Source organism: Piliocolobus tephrosceles, chromosome 7, assembly GCF_002776525.5.
Source record: "Piliocolobus tephrosceles isolate RC106 chromosome 7, ASM277652v3, whole genome shotgun sequence".
NCBI lineage: Eukaryota > Metazoa > Chordata > Mammalia > Primates > Cercopithecidae > Piliocolobus > Piliocolobus tephrosceles.
The window spans coordinates 100,495,089-100,510,072 of NC_045440.1; positions in this window are offsets into that span (position 1 = coordinate 100,495,089).

Consider the following 14,984-nt stretch of genomic DNA (forward strand, 5'->3'; position numbering starts at 1 on the left):
ACCAACTCTGGCTCCCCAGTCTACTGGAGGATAAGAGACCTCTATATCCTCTTATCCTTCAGTAGGCTGGGGTGCCATGGCTGGTTAGCCCAGTTACCTCCCAACAGAGACCCCAGGCAAGTGAAAGAATCCAGTCAAGGTCAGCAAAGTTGACCCATGGCTTGCCACAGATACAAGAGGAAGCCCATCTAATTCCAGCCTGAATTGTCAACCTACAGAATCATAAGCAAAATAAATGTTTATTGTTTTAAGTCACTGAATTTTGGAGTCATTTTTTATGTAGCGCTAAATAGCCACTGCAGAGGCTGAGCACTAAGAGAGCTATTTGTCTATCATTTCTTGGGATATTGGAGTACAAGGCTTTAGTAGTACCAGTCAGTCGACGAATGGAGACAGGAAGGGATGGGGATAGAGTGAGCAGCAGGATAAGGTTGTGTCTTGGGAGATGTTGCTGCGGACTCAGTACTCTCAAGTAGCAGAAGGAGCCAAAGGAGGAAGAGAATGTAGCAAACAGGAGCCCAGAGGAGTGGCTAGAGAAGCACTCTTAAAACCATCTCAGGGACTTCCAGAAATATTTAGGAGAAAGATGAAAGGCTAGAGGTCTTATAGAGACAATGTGGTTGGAGCCAGAAAGACTATGTAATTTTAATATTACATCCAAGGCTACTCTGATTGAATTTTTTTTAACCTCAAATTAGAGATTGTAACTTTCCAAAACATATTAGAAATAGGAAGTTTTCGGCCAGGCACAGTGGCTCACACCTGTCATCCCAGCACTTTTGTAGGCCAAGGCAGGAGGATCCCGTAAGGTCAGGAATTTGAGACCAGCTTGGCCAACATAAAAAGACCCCATCTCTAGAGAAAAATAAAATAAAACAGAAATAGAAAGTTTTAGCAAATTTGTTACACATGAATTCTTCCAAATAGTGAAAAAAAAATCAGTAGATTGTATTTACTTTATTCATCCTCGAAGGATTCTTTATTTCCAATTCTTTGGGGATAAGAAGAATACAAATTGAGAAATGACTGCAAAGACTAGCAGCATTTATCACACATTCTTTGTACACATGAAGAAAGTGAAGAGCACACAAACAAATACTAAGTTACTGTGGCAAAGAAAGAAGTCTGATGCTTACTTATATTGGGTTATCTTCTCCTTCCAGGCAAGTGTGAAGAGTACACGTCTTTGCTCACTCCCCTTGCCATAGAGAGAAGAAACATGACTAGTGGAGCCAATGCGGCAGTGAACAGCAGGGATCCTGTCATTTCTGAGCTGAAGCATTTCAGTGTTTGTATAGAACTCTCCACCATTCTTGCCTGCCACATGGACTGAGGAGGCTGTGTGTTCCAGATGGCAAAACCACGGAGTGGTGGTATCTCTGTCTGCGTGGATCACTGAGCCGGGCCATGAAGTGAAGCTGCCTTAGAAGTTACCCAGGCCTGCGGCAGGTATTGCACAAATATGAAACCAACTTCAATTGTGTCAGACTGCTGAAGTCTTGGCATTGCTTGTTACTGAAGCATTGCCTGGCCTAGTCTGACTAATACAGTATTGAAAAGCTGACATCTGGCCAAGTGCGGTGGCTCACGCCTGTAATCCCAGCACTTTGGGAGGCCGAGGCAGGCAGATCACAAGGTCAGGAGATCAAGACCATCCTGGCTAACTTGGTGAAACCCTGTCTCTACTAAAAATACAAAAAATTAGCCGGGCGTGGTGGCGAGCGCCTGTAGTCCCAGCTGCTAGGGAGACTGAGGGAGGAGAATGGTGTGAACCCGGGAGGCGGAGCTTGCAGTGAGCTGAGATCGCGCCACTGCACTCCAGCCTCGGTGACAGAGCAAGACTCCGTCTCAAAAAAAAAGAAAAGCTGACATCTGATTAAAAGAAAACTATCAATGTTGCAAATACATTACAAAAATGAGGAAAAATTGTTGTGCTGTTGTTCAGTGCAGATTTTACATGGTTTAATTTTTGGCAAGCAAGATCTAGTGTTCAGAGGAGCATCCAAAAAATTTTGTGAGTATGCACATGATAATGGAAATTTTATCCATTTGGCAGAAGCCACAGCCAGATTTGATAATATTATGGTAGAATGTTTCTGCATAATATAAATGTTGACACTAAATAATATTGCACCTATTTCGAGAATGAAATACAAAACTAATTAAAATTGTAGCAGATGCAGTGAGTGAAATAGTCTGAATAAGGTAAAAAGAGCTAACTATTATTCATTATTTTGGCTACAACCTTGATGTGTTTGAGACACAACTCCTGACGGATATAGAACAGATAACTTTTTTTGTTGTTGTTGGATTTGTGGATTCTCAAAATGCAAATATTTCCATATGCAAACATATTGGGGATTTTTTTTCTCCAGCAAATGTCACAACTGGGGAAGGATTATAAACAATGTTAGTAAACCACTTACAAAACTAATCAAGAATAAAATAATTTGAAGCACCTTGAATATCACAATGTTGCAAATATGCATGGAAAACAGGACAGAATGAAACAGATGATTCTAAAAAATGATTCTAGTTCATTTTCTTTCTTGACTAGATTTTTTTTTTTTTTTGATACGGAGTCTCGGTCTGTCGCCCAGGCTGGAGTGCAGTGGCCAGATCTCAGCTCACTGCAAGCTCCGCCTCCCGGGTTTACGCCATTCTCCTGCCTCAGCCTCCCGAGTAGCTGGGACTACAGGCGCCCGCCACCTCGCCTGGCTAGTTTTTTTTTTTTTGTATTTTTTAGTAGAGACGGGGTTTAATCATGTTAGCCAGAATGGTCTTGATCTCCAGACCTCATGATCTGCCCGTCTCGGCCTCCCAAAGTGCTGGGATTACAGGCTTGAGCCACCACGCCCGGCCTTGACTAGATATTTTAATCTTAGTAGTGAATGGTTCAGGAAAAATCTCTTCTGACACCACTGAATTTTTTTGTACCATCCAGATCTATACAACTGTCTTTCAGCTTCAGTGAAATGTTGTGTATTAAAAACACATTTACCAAACATAAATTTGAAACACTGTCAAATGCATGATGGGAGAGTTGAGTTTATGCCATCATGGCACTAAAAACTCAATTAGAGACTCTATCCAATTCTTCTTCAGAAAATTTTGATATATTAATAAAGACAAGGATTATAAAATTCAAGCCAAAGGTAAGCTTTCAAAAACATCCGCTGTTAAGTTTATTTGCTCAGGACTCATTTGGGAAGATGGTTTAAGTAAAATTAATGCTACGTATATCCAAAATAATACAGGAGCTGAAATTCAACATATTGCCCTAAGAAGCATCCAAAGCAATTGTGTATCTGCAGATGTTTACTGTGTTGACTTGGAGATGGGGTGAGAGTGGAGGCTTTTCTTCCTATTGAAAGAAGAAAGGTTGTTGGCATCTGGACTCATGGTAAGAGGGGTGGTTGATGCCATGGCTTGGGAGGAGGCAGTCTGCCCTGCAGCATGGTAGGCAGCAGACCAACCAGGAGTGGTCCCTGGTGAAGGGCCTCTGCCATTGAGATCCTGGAATTTTCATGTCTGATGGCCAGTGTCCAGTGATCTTTTCTGCGTGGATGTTCTGCCAATCCAGGCCTTCAGTAAAACTTTGTCAAACTCCACAGCCTCTACTTAGGTCCAGACTCAAACTCCCACTGCCTAGGAGGCAGTGACTGGGCGGCAAGACAGAATGAGAGATGCAGTAAGAACATCTGGCTGAAGTGACAAGCAGCCATGCTGCCTGCTGGTGTGCAGTTCTGATGACAACCAAGGCAACTTCATACATGACTACACAAAGTTAATTTAACATGTTTGACTCTGCCATTTCATCCTAGTACCATAGATAAGATTTTTTGAGTAATTACTATGTACCAGGCCCTATTCTAAACTCTTTGTGAATATTAATTAATTTAATCCTTGAAGCCATCTCACTATTGTGCCCATTTTACAGATTAGGAAACTAAGGCCCAAAGAGGTTACACTAATTACCTAAGGTCAAATTAATGACAGAGTCTGGCTCCAGAGTCCACACTTTTAACCAGAGTGCAACGGAATCTGAATGTTACCCTTATAACCAAAGAGTTCACAATAGTGTTCTGAGTTTTACTCCTAGAAAAGAAACACACGCACACAGTCTTCCATCCCTCTGTCCCCCAGATAAATCCAAAATCTGCTGCCAGCTTACAGTGAGGTTGAACCTGCTTCTGGACCAAGCGTGGTGGCTCATGCTTGTAATCTCAGCACTTTGGGAGGCTGAGGTGGGAGGATTGCTTGAGTCCAGGAGTTCAAAACCAGCCTGGGTGACATGATGAAATCCTGTCTCTACAAAAAATACAAAAATTAGCTGGGTGAGGGGGTGGATGGCACATGCTTGTGGTCCCAGCTACTTGAAAGGCTGAGGTGGAAAGACCACTTGGGCCCAGAAGGTCAAGGCTGCAGTGAGCCATGATCACGACACCGCACTCCAGCCTGGGCAACAGAGTGAGACCTTGTCTCAAAAAAGAAAAGAAAAGAAAGGAAATAAAATAAACAGAAAAGAAAAGAACTGCTTCAGATTATCAAGGTTTCAGGAATGCTGATGTTCAGCCTAGAATCTGCTTCTGCTCATTTGTCTCTGATGTGGTTTGGCTCTGTGTCCCCACCCAAATCTCAAGTTGAATTATAATCCCCACATGTTGAAGGAGGGGCCTGGAGGAAGATGATTGGATCCTGGGGGTGGTTTCTCCCATGCTGTTCTCATGATAGTGAGTGAGCTCTCACAAGATCCGATGGTTTAAAAGTGTGTGGCAGTTACCCCCTTGTTCTCTGTGTCTCCTGCTCCACCACGGTAAGACGTGCCAGCTTCCCCTCCACCTTCTACCATAATTGAAAGTTACCTGAGGCCTCCTAACCATGCTTCCTGCACAGCCTGTGGATCTGTGAGTCAATTAAACCTCTTTTTTTAAAAATAAATAACCCAGTCTTAGGTAGTTCTGTATAGCTGTGTGAGAATGGACTAATACAGTGTACCAAGCAGGCTGTGGGCTTCCCTCTCTCTTAGCGTGGACTAAGAGCAGGTCAGTGCCCCACACTGGCAGGAAAACCTGCTGCCACCCCTCAGCAGAGAGAGAAGGGCATTGCGTGCCTGGGAAACTGAGCAGGAAAACTTTCACTCTTACAATGGTTGGGGTGGACGGGGAATATTTGTTCCCAGATCCGAGGCTATGCAGCAGCTACTTGGGAAGGAAAGAGTGACCCTCCCATTCCTACCCAAAGCTTTGGCTACATCCTAGGGCATGACTTGCCAAAGTCAAGGAACATCAAAGTTATGGTGACCAACTTCTCCTAGTTTCCCACAACTTTCCCCCTTTAGCTGTGAAAGCCCCATATCCTGGTAACCCCTCAGTCCAAGCAAACTGGAACAGAGGGCATCATGATCAAAGATGAAATCAAAGAAAACCCTTTCCATTCTAGCCTCAAATATGGAAGGTCAAAACCCCCAATTCTCCCATCTCATGGAAGCCAGGAGGTCCCAAACCCTCACCATCAGATTACAGGCTGCGCCTCGCCGCTCTTAGTCCTAGGGAACTCGACATCTCCTCAGAGCTCTGAGATGAGGCAATGAGGACACAGACCTTGCATTCCATCTGCATGCTCCCATCTCCCCCGAGGCTGCCAAAAATTGGACACTGGGAGATGGAGATGCTTGGCAGCTGGAGTCACTCCTAGCCTCGGGCAAATTTTCCAGGCTTTTACATCTTTGAAGGAGATGGCAATATTCCCCATTTCTTCCAGATCCACACTGCCTGGGGTCAGAGATGCAGGGAGCTAGCCAAAACGCCTTTCTCTGTGATAAAGAGGCCACAGCGTTAAATCCCGTGAGTTCATCAATAGGTAACAAAATATTTTGCATGATTTGGCCTTGACTGAAAGGAAATTGTGAAACCTGCAAGGTGCTCTCTGTTCCTAGTGTGGACTCCCCAAAGAGGTTCTGGTCCCGAGCATGGCTACAGACATTCACTGCATGTAATCCAGACCTCATCTAATGCTATAAGTAAATAAACTCTGAATATTCAGAGAACAAATCACTAGTCCATCAAAATCCTTGGGGTAAATTAGTTCAGAAGACTGGACTAGAGACACACTCCGTGACTCACCCCCACCCAGAGTAAATAAGGGAAGATTAAGCACAACTTGATTGAATCATGCTGAAGTTTGGCATAACACAACAAACAGATCAGCCTGAAATCTCACATTAGGAACACATAATCTCATAAAATTTATGACTGTTATTGCTCACCACATATGTTTCTGGGTTACTGTGTGCCGAGCTTCAAGCGAACTTCATTGCTGGGGTCTTGAGGGGGCTGCCTGCTGATCCATAGCGTATTTCAAGAAAGAAGCCACATTCCCAGTTGACACTCTTTGGCGTGAGTTTCCATGTGGCCTGGCCATGGCAGGAAGGAGACTGGAGGGGGGATCTTGGCAGTGGGAAGGGGGTTTTGTGCCATGCCCCAAGTGGGCCACTTGGCAAGGTCTCCTTGAGATGCTGAAGGGAAGACTGGCAGGCAAATCTTTTCTATCTCTCTTAGCCTCAGTTTCCTTATTTGCAAAATAAGGGGTAAAATTAGACGATCTCTGAGGTCTTTTCAAGAAGATCAAGGGAGTGATTCATCTAAAGAGAATGAATTGCCAATCTACTGCCCTCCATCTCCAAAAGGAAGCCAGAGCAAGAACTGGCCACTATGTCACCAACTGAGAGCAGTAGAGAATGGTGTGTGGCTTACAGGAGGCCATGGAATGCCAGCCCTGAGATCTGGGAGGAAAGGAGAGACAGCCACGTGCTTCAGAGGGTCACCCTCAATTGCTGCCCAGAGCTAAAATAGAGTTCAGAAGTGTTTGCAAACTTGTATCACCACTCCACCTTCCATGCCCATTGATCAAGGCCCCTTTCCCCTCTGAGCCCAAACGCAACCTCATGATTCTTCTTGACAGAAGCTGCTACCCAACCATCAGATCCTGGTGGTGAGCAAGAGCTGCTTTCCAACCCAAATGATGCTTAGACTCCCTCCAGGCCCATGCTCAGGGATTCCAGGTCTGACTGTAGAGACTCCAGAATGCGGAGTCAGTGAGAAGCCAGAGCCCCGAGAGAGGGAGCCAATTCCCTGAAGTGAAGGGCCATCATTTGCAGGAGATGGTTGCTGAAGTCCAAGTCCAGGGATTCCATAATGAAAGGAAGATGAAGCCCGTGAGCCCTGGATTCATTTATTGAAGCCCAGAGCAAGGCAACATATTCCCAGGCCCCAAGGCTGTGCCCCCAGGTGTCATCACAAGGGAACACATGTGTAGCAGAGGCAGGTGACATGTAGACACGGCAGGTGCCTGCCATGCTGAGGTTTGTGCCTTCCTGCACCCATCCGGGCTCTGCCCTGAACGTCTCAGCTCAACAATCTCTCTCACGCAGATTCCTGCCTTCCCTGCCAACAGCCAAGGTCTAACCCTTCTGACCCTTGGGCCCTCTTCCAGGCTTTTCCTGTTCCATTTCCAGCACTGCTAGCTCCATCCAGAAAGTTTTGAACAAAAGAGCAACATTTTTTTTTCTGGCTTGTTCATTTTCATTATGATTTTCACAGCCAATTCCAGTAAATCTGCTACAATAAAAGTCCCTATTCATCATCCATGTTCTTCTAAATAATCTTAGATTTGATTTGAAGTCTACTTCAGTTAATATTTTGCCTTTTTTCAAAAAAATAGTTTTGTTGCTTTTTCCTGATTGTAACTCAGATATCAGCTGGGGACTGCCCTGCCCCTCAACATCTGTGAAATGTCCTGTGGCAGACTGTATTTTCTAAATAAGGCCACAACATTACTTTCCATCCCATATGCTCATTCCAGAACTTTGCGACTCCTCCATTGAGAGATGGCCGCTGTGTCATCTCCCCTTGAATCTGGGTGGGCCTTTTGACTGCTTCAACTGATAGAGTGCATGTAATTGACTGTGCAACTTCCAAAATGTGAGTCAGGAAGGCCACACAGCTTCCACCTGGCTCTCTCTCTCTCAGGACACACACCTTAGGAGCCATGGACAGCCACGTAAGAAGTCCAGCCCCCTGAAGATGCCCGGCTGCCAGCACCATGCAGAGACCACATAGAGATGGAGAGAAATTGCAAGAAGCCCCAGTTGCTCCAGCTCCAGCTGCCTGAGCCTTTCCAGCCCAGACACCAGACGTGTGGATGGGGAAGGCTTTGCTGGGACTCCAGCTTCAGCCACAGGAGAGACCCCATGCAAGAGCCATCCAGCAGAGCCCAGTCAACCCCCAGCACCTGGAGAGATATAAATAATTATTGTTGTTTGATGCCAATAAGTTTGAAGTGGTTTTTTAGTGTAGCAATGGATAACAGGGACTATTTGGCTGAAGTTCAAGCAATTCTGTGTCCTGTGGAACTCACAAGGCTTTCCAAGGCTTCTGCGGATTCCTGGAAAAACAGAATGGATTGTTCATTTGTGGATTATATGTGTTCAGATGCTGCCTCTGTCCGACCCCACACAGCATGTGAAATGTGACCCCAATTTCATGTCCCACAACAGTCACTCACACAAAGCATCTGAGTGGGTAGTACACCACGTGGGAGATTTAAGATCATGTTGCCAACCACATGGGATTTTGTCAACTTGCTACCTCTTCTCCCCTCCCTCTTCCCAGGCTCATCTCCTCTCAGGTTGCTCTGGGAACCCACATTCTTCTCCCTCTACTATGAAGAGCAATTAAAATTCCCTCAAGTGCCTAATCCCAAACTTCCACACTCAAGCACATCAAGAATCCAGCCTTTACTGGAGCCAATTGAGGTTATAGATGAGCAATTATTCTTGTGTGCATTCATTGTAAAAAAATTCAAGGAACACCCAGAAAAATAAAAGAAGAAAGTAAAAATTACCCCCAAATCCCACTATCCAGTGATAAGCACTACTAATGTTTGGTAAACATCCTATCAGTATACAATTTTACATATATAAGATTATATTATCCTTGCTGCTCTATGCTTCCCCAGGTATAATTGGTATTAATAACAGCTTTACCATTTATTTAGTACCTACTAAGTACTTAGCAATTATATAAAGGTAGCATCCTCAGTGCATCATTATCTTCTTTTTCCTAAGGGATTTTGGGGAGAGTCAGAGCAGGGACCTGAACCCAGACCCTCCCAACCATAAGGCCGGTGCACTTGCCACTAAATCATTCAGCCATAGCGGAATCTTTCCCCCAGACCTGCATATCACTGTGGAGAGACTATCCTGGCCTGCATATCTTGAGCCAGGTCTAGCATCCTAACACATTCCTGTGCCCTTTTTCAGAGAGTCCAAGGGATCAGGGCTCCCAGGAGTCTGTGTTTGGCTCATTCCTGGTGAGGCTGAGTTTCTAGAAGGAAGTGAAAGTCTGGGCCCCCTAGGAGAAACAAGGAAGGTTCTGTGTCTTCAGGATAGCAGAGCAAAGCCAGAGAGGAGCTCTCCTCTGCCTCCGTGTCTGCGGGACGGAGTGGGCCCTGCTGTCCTGGGAGTCTCAGAGGGTCTCCCGTGAGTTCAGCATGAACCATCAGCCTCTTCCTCCCAGGGAATGTTTGTCCCAACTCCTGAGGACCTCATCTGTGCAGGGCCCGCCAGGCGAGGAGGACATGTCTTAGGAACAGGCTGTGCTTGTTCCCTCAGCCCTAGAAGAGACTCTGCCAGGTGGCACTTGCCCTTCCCTGGGGAGGAGTCTGCAGTATGTTCTCTGTCAACCTTTACTGATGAGCACATGTTCCAAGCAGAGCCCCAGGGGACTAGCATCTGCTCTGACCCCTTCCAGAGAAACCCTGGGTGAGAGGCTGAGAGAGGAGATCCCACACTGGGGGCACTGCGGCCCCAGAAGAGGAGGAGCGGCCTCTGGGGAGGGCCTGACCTTTCCTTTGATGACTTTCTTGGGCCGTGCACTAATTGTGAAGAAGTAAAAAGTGAGTTATTAGTCTCCAGCTGTTCCCACAGATGCTGACATTTGAGGGAGGCCAAGGGCAGCAGACTCCTCCCCACCACACAACCACACTTACAGCCATCCACTTGAAGGTGGGCCTGCCTTGCAGGAGGTCCCCTTTGACTTCAGAGACTCAGACACTCCCAGCTCAGGGTAGGCGTTTAGAAGTTAGGCTGTGAGTCCAAAAGCCCCAGACTTGAGTTCTGGCTGCCACTTATTTACTTGAACCCAGGATAATTTGCTTAACTCCTCTGAGCCTGGGCTTCCCCATCATCTTAGTTTTGTTTCCCCCATAGAAGAACCCCCTAAGATGGGCGTTCTGTTGCTGGTGTTTTAATTGGGAGGTGATCCCAGGAAGCTCCAGCAGGGGAACAGGTAAGGAAGGGAAGTAAGCCAGTGAAAGATCATTGTCAAGCCAGTGACAAAACAGAAGCTTCATCCTGCTGGGGAACTCTTAGAGGCAGTGGAGAATACATGTCCTGGAATTATCCCCCATTTCCCTAACCCCAGGGCAAAGGAGCTGGCATATTGATCCACCAATTCCCACCAGTCATTGTTTAAAGGCTGCCCCTGGGGAGGGGGTCAGGGATCATACCTGTGTCCCTCTGGCCTGCCTTATGCCCAGGTAGAGCAGGTTCCAGCCACCAGAGACAGCCTCAGGCAGAGTCACGCACTGCTCTTGCACACTACTTTTGTTACAAAGTAGACTGGGTGCTATGGGCAACCAAGGACATGTCTTCATCCTCCAAACCTCCAGTGCCCTCCAGTGCTGTGGTAAGTGCCAGGAGGATATGGTGGGGCACCCTCAGCCTCTGCTACCACTACCTCTAAAACAAGAGAAATGACACTGGTTGCTTAGGATGGCTGTGGGGAAATATGCAGATTTTGTTTTATTTGATTTGTTTCAGCAGGCAGTTGACTTGGTTGAACTCTCACTGCATATTCTGTCTCCTGGGTGGCAGCTCAAATCCCCACAAATGCATCATTCAGAGGTCAGCCTGAGATTGAGGCAGAGTTTATGCCTGAATTTAGTGCTTATCCTCTTTTGATCAGTCTTTTCAACTACATCGCCTCCATTTACAGTGAATATAGTTTCCTCAAACCCTGTCCTGTTGCCAGAAACACTATATGCTGTCTCTCAGAGCTCTATTCTAGCCTCTCTCCACGGGACATGCTCCTGCTGGCTTTCTAAAAGTTGACCGTGGGGTAGGTGCAGTGGTTCATGCCTGTAATCTCAGAACTTTGGAAGACTGAGGCAGGAATATCACTTGAGGCTGGGAGTTCAAGACTAGCTTGGACAACACAGCGAGACTCCATCTCTACAAACAATAAAAAATTAGCCAAGTATGGTGGTGCATGCCTATAGTCCCAGCTACTTGGAAGGCTGAGGTGGGAGGATTGCTTGAGTCTGGGAGGTCAAGGCTGCAATGAGCCATGATCACAGCACTGAACTCCAGCCTGGGCAACAGAGTGAGACCTTGTCTCAAAAATAAATCAATAAAATAAAAGTTGACTGTAGGTTACCATTCTGCTTAACAATAAGCTGAATGAATAAGCACACAATAACTAGGGTTGAGAGAGTCAATTGAATAAAACCCACAATCAAGTTAAGGACCAGTCCTGAATACAGATAACCTGTCTCATTGTGCAATCATGTCTCCAATCACATGACTGAACTTCAGTTTGGGTGAAAAAAAGGCCCTTGTAGCTATGTAGCCTTTTATTATTTCTGTAATGAATCTGGCCTATTTGACCCCAGAGATATCAATATTCCAAAGTTCCTGTTCTTGCCCCATTGTTCTCATATAGGACCTCTTGTCCCCAGAAAGTCTACTAATCCCCATAACCTTATCCCACCCTCTCTCACTCAGCTAAAATTTTCTGATAATCCACTTCTGATGGTGCCTCTAGGAGAGGGGTGACAATTTTGGATGAGTGGGGAGATGTCACTTTTCCGGATTGTTCTGAGGATTAAATAAGTTAATACATATAAAGTGCTTAGGACTTGACTTGCCCATAGGCACATAGTAAGCCCTTGATAAACGGTGGTGGTGGTAATATTGTTATTATTATTATCTTATTATTATTCTCTCTTCTTAGTTGTAAATGTCATAAGCACAGAGTAGGAACTCAGTCACTGTGTGTAGAATATAACTTAATTGGAAAGATGCCCTCTGTCATGGCCTAGAACCTAGACACCTCGGAGCCTAATTAGCAGTGGGTCAGGAAATACAGATGCCTCCCCTGAAATGGTGAGACTAAGGTATATTAGTCCATTTTCATGCTGCTGATAAAGACATACCTGAAACTGGGCAATTTACAAAAGAAAGAGGTTTAATGGACTTACAGTTCCACATAGCTGGGGAAGCCTCACAATCACGGCAGAAGGCAAAGAAGAGCAAGTCACATCTTACATGGATGGCAGCAGGCAAAGAGAGAGAGCTTGTGCATTGGAACTCCTCATTTTAAAACCATCAGCCCTCATGAGACTTATTCACTACCATGGGAACAGCATGGGAAAGACTTGCCCCCATGATTCAATTACCTCTCATTGTGTCCCTCCCACAACACATGGAAATTCAACATGAGATTTCAGTGGGGACACAGGCAAACCATATCATAAGGTGACCCAGGTCAGTGTCACCTCCACCAGGAGGACTCTTTTTCCATCTGAATTTGGTACCCTCCTTTATGTTCCCATTGCACACTACTCTTGTTCCAAAGTAGACTGGGTGCTATGGGCAACCAAGGATGCATCTTCAGTCTCCAAACCTCCAGGGCCTGACACATGATAAACGTCCAGTAAGTATTTGCTAACTGAATATTGGCTTACTTACCTTCCCCCAGGCATTTTATTTTATTATTTCATTTTATTTATTTTGGCTTCCATTTTAGGTTCGGGGGTACACGTGCCGGTGTGTTACATGGGTAAATTGTGTGTTGCTGGCATTTGGCGTACAAATGATCCCATCACCCAGGTAGTAAGCATAGTACCCAATCATTTTTCAACCCTTCCCCTACTCCCAACCTCCCCCCTCTACGGGTCCCCAGTGTCTACTGTTTCCAGCTTTGTGTCTGCCCCCACACATTGTAATGTCTAGCTAGCACAGTACCTGCCCCTAGTAGAGACTTACAGGTTTATTAAGTGTATGAAGGGCATAGATTTCCTTCATTACATGCAAGTGAAAGAAACATACTTTTTCCTTCTAAATCTAGTTAAATCTGGCTCTAGCCCTCACATGCCTGACTGAGAGCTGTCTGATACATTGAATCAGTAACCCCCAATTCTAATCCCTTATCTGCGCCTACCATAGAGGCTGGAGAAGCTACAATGCACTTTTTTCCCAGCATCCTTTGCAGTTAGGAGTGGTTGGGAGACACAGTATAGGCTGATGAGAAGCAAGATATTTGCTGGCAATGTCCTTACATTCTTTCTTCTGTGCGATATACAGACATATGTCTGGGGGTACAGCAGCCCCCTTGAAAACATGAGGAGACAGTGTGAGGAAAAGACTGAGACAGTTACCCGCGAGCAAGCCTTGATGTCCCTGAGTCATGAACCAGTGCCTCCAGACATCTGCCTGCAGGCTATTGGCTAAAGGCACTCCAGTTAAGTGTTCTGAATTTCACTCCCACTGAAACTAGATGGGGTACCTCTCTTTCCAGAGGATCCTGAGGAGGGGTAAATAAGAGATGTTTATCCAGTTATCCTGCCACAAATGAATGGAAACATCTTGCTCAGGTCGTTTAAGTCCAGAATTAAGCACGGAATTTCCCTTCTGTAAAAAAAGTAAGTTGGACCAGGTGATGGCAAAGGTTCTCGCCCTGGAGTCCAGGCTGGAAGAGGCGGCCACAGTGGTGGCACCCTGTGATCCCCACCCTTCCTGACTCAAGCTGAGCTTGCTAAGAGAGTGCAAGGCTCAAACAGAGAGTGTTCCAGGCTATTCCTACATTCTTCACCAACCTGCGAGCAAAGGGAGCACCGGACAGGGAGGGAGTGAGGATACACCGAGCAGAGTCACTGGGACTGGAGGAGGCCAAACATCATGCATAAGTTAGCAGGCAGGTGTGAGAACCAGCTCGACTTGAAAGCCAAAGACTCAGAGAGCTGTAAAGTTTAGAGCTGATGAGTGGACTGCCATGAATGTGAGTATAGTGGAGAGAGGGTGGGGATATTTATGGAGCTGATTCTAGAGACCAGAACAGTAGCTGATGGGGAAGAGCTGTCTTCCTCTTAACCTGCTGTAGATTTGAAATTCTGGGAGGAGCTCACCTTCTAGCACACTCAGATGTTTGCGTGTGCATACATACATGTGTGTGTGTGTGTGTGTGTGCACGCATAGTATGACTGCTGGCCCCTTAGCCTCCAGGCTGATTGAGGGAAAAGCTTTATGCTGTCACATCTCAACATCAGTGGGCTTCAGAATCTCTAAACGGAACCTGCAATCTCTTGGATATGGGGGAAGAAAGGGAGCAACTAAGCCCTTGGCACGGGTCGGTCCTTGTGCTGGCACCTGCATGTCCATTGCACTCACAGCGAGCCTGCAAGGTAGAGATGATCAAACCCACTTCATTGGCTTTGCAGAGAGCACTTGATGAGACCAGAACTCACCACTGGCAGGGCCGCTCCCCTGAGCTTCCACATTTCCTGCTTGCACAGCTTAGATCTGTGTGGCTATGTGCAGGTCACCCAGCCTTTAAGAACCTCAATTTGCCATTTGGAAAAAGGGAGCAGTTTGGAGTTGCAGGCCCAGATGATGATTCCCCTTCTCCTTGGTCCTCAGCGTTATAGTGAGGATGGAATTAAATAACATTTGTGAATTCTTATAAAATTGTGAAGTGCCATGACAATGAAAGGCTTATAATTATTTTCTACTACAACAATAACAATAAGCTAAATTTGATTCTGGCATAAAAATGCAATAGCTAAGATTCAGTGATGTAGAACAGATCGATTTGGGGAAAATTATACTTCATATGCATTTCACAAGCTAGTGAAAGTGCACATTG